The sequence below is a fragment of the Leptonychotes weddellii genome, chromosome X (assembly GCF_054177405.1).
Source record: "Leptonychotes weddellii isolate Sample4059 chromosome X, ASM5417740v2, whole genome shotgun sequence".
In the NCBI taxonomy this organism is placed as follows: domain Eukaryota; kingdom Metazoa; phylum Chordata; class Mammalia; order Carnivora; family Phocidae; genus Leptonychotes; species Leptonychotes weddellii.
In genome coordinates, this window is record NC_138385.1 from 36,989,654 (window position 1) to 36,992,088 (window position 2,435).

The 2,435-nt window shown below is 39.2% G+C and overlaps 1 pseudogene; it reads right to left on the reverse strand.

Annotated features, from left to right (window-relative positions):
* Positions 1–1,460: 1,460 nt before the first annotated feature.
* LOC115942670 (small ribosomal subunit protein eS6 pseudogene) lies at positions 1,461–2,220 on the reverse strand (annotated as a pseudogene).
* Between the last annotated feature and the right edge of the window lie 215 nt (positions 2,221–2,435).

Here is a 2,435-nt window from a genome sequence, read left to right on the forward strand (position 1 = left end):
CTAAACACTGGTCCAGATATTAAAAGATGCCATTTTTTATTTCCCAATTCCTTCCCAAGTCACCAAAAATTAATAAAACACATACAGGAAAACCAGATAATAGCTCTTCAGTACATAATAGGCACTTAAATATTTCCTGATTCAGTGAATTAATGAATGAGAGAAATCTTTCCTTCAACCCCTGCTTCCCTTTTCAATCACATCCTTATCAGTGCCACCTGTATACTATATCATAAAATGTTAGAGCTGGAAAAGAGCATGGAGTCCAGGATTCATTCAGTTGTGGTTCAAGATCCATATGTATCAGAACCACCAAAGGAGCTTGTTAAAAATATCTATTTCAGCAGCCCTCCAACTTTCAGAGAAACTCAGTAACTTTTGGGGGTGATGCCACAGGAAGCTGCCTTTGTTACAAGCAACCCAGGTAATTCCAGTGCATCTTAAAACTTGAGAATTATTTAGTCCAACCTTCCCATTCTATAGAGGAGGAAATTAAGAACTAGCATGGGGAAGTGACATACTCAAGGTCACAGAGTATGGTAAAGATAGAGTAACAGGGAGCGGAGATTATGAATCCCAATACAGCACTTTTCATTACCTTGGGTACCCTCTTTATTACATCTCCATCTTTCCCCTATGAATATATACTTCTCTCACAGACTTGCTCTATAAGTGTCAGTGTCTGACACACCTTAAATGCTCAAGAGCTATCATTTTTTTTAAGTTTGGTCCTGTGTGAACCAGATACAAAAGGATCTCCTATTTTGGCAGTGTTTGCTAAAAGTATAAAGTAACAAATATAAGGCCCAAGAAGAGAATACCAGACCCAGGAAGACGGTCTCTGTGGTTCCTGACCCAAATGTTGAAAAAGAGCCTATCTGAAAAACTGTCTCCAACCATGGGCTTTCGGTGGCCAAAGAAGTTGTGTAGTGACATTTCCTATCCAAGGTTCTGAAACTGCTCTGTACACCCACTGTGATCTATTTAAAGGAGCCAGTTCTTTTTAGAAAACAGTTTCTGTTTCTCTGAGAGTTCTAGAGGGGAGGGGGGTGGGGGGATGGGTTAGCCTGGTGATGGGTATTAAAGAGGGCACGTACTGAATGGAGCACTGGGTTGTTATATGCAAACAATGAATCATGGAACACTACATCAAAAACTAATGATGTAATGTATGGTGATTAACATAACATAACATAAAAAAATAAAAATAAAAAGGTATAAAAAGGAAAAAAAAAAGAAAACAGTTTCTGCCAAGTTTTCTATCAGAGGGAAATCATAAAATAGGTGAGCTTTAGCCATGAGTAAAAGGTAGTGGAAATTTTTCTAAGTGAAAATTGATATGCCTATCAAAAAGATACACTCACTGCAAACCCATTACCATGAATCATACCTTGCTCATTTCTCTGCACCTTAACTATTTTTTCTGATATCTGATATTATTTGTTACTCTTAGAAAAATGTCATTTTTGACTGGACTTGGACTTGGACTTTGACTTAGAGGTAGAAGTTCTCAGAGAGGACAGCCTCCATCTCTTGGCAATCTGTTCCTGGCATTTTTCTTTGGCCTCCTACATTCTCTTAGCCCAAAGTTCAGCATATTCTGCAGCCTCTTCCTTATTTTTCTTAGTATACTGTTTCTTCAGAGCAATGCACAGACATTTGTGTTGGAGGACATGTGGAGTAACAAGATGCAGAATCTTGGGTGCTTTGGTTCTAGGTTTCTTACCTTCTTTGTTCATGGGCCTTCTCACAACATACTGGTAGACATCATCTTTAGAGAGACTGAAAAGTTTGCGGATTCTGCTAGGTCTTTTGTGCCCCAGGCGATGAGGCACAGTAGTATCAGTGTTTCCAGGAATATCCTTTGCCCCCCCTTTTTACAATGACCAAGTTAAGAACACTGATATTGGCACCCACAATGCAACCTCAAACAGATTTTTTGCTTTCTTTCTCTAGTCCTCCTTGATCTGTAGCAGGAATGGCCCTTACTCAGCAGCAGGTGGATATGGCCATGGGACCAGACACCATGTTTTATGAGGAAGCCTTATTTGTCATTGTCACCACTGATTCAGACCATGTAACCCTTCCATTCTTCACCCAGAGCATCATCAGCAACTTCTGTGGTTATAGTTTCTCATGAAAGGTATGAAGTTTGCATTCATTGTCCACTTCAGTGAGTTTCTGGCAGCCAGCAGCTGGGAAAGAGATGTTCAGCTTCATCCTAAAGCAGCCTACTGCCTCTGAGGTGCCACACAAAAGAGTTCACCTTAACTTTTTGAAAATTATTTTTTCAAAGTAATAGTTATATAATACTACAAGACTTATTAACATAAAACAGCAGTCCTCGGCTCCCTCCTCCTGAGTCCTTCTTCTTAAAGACAACTTTGAACTTTTTAAGCTGTTTCTTCTGTTATTTATCTCCATGTATTTTTTTT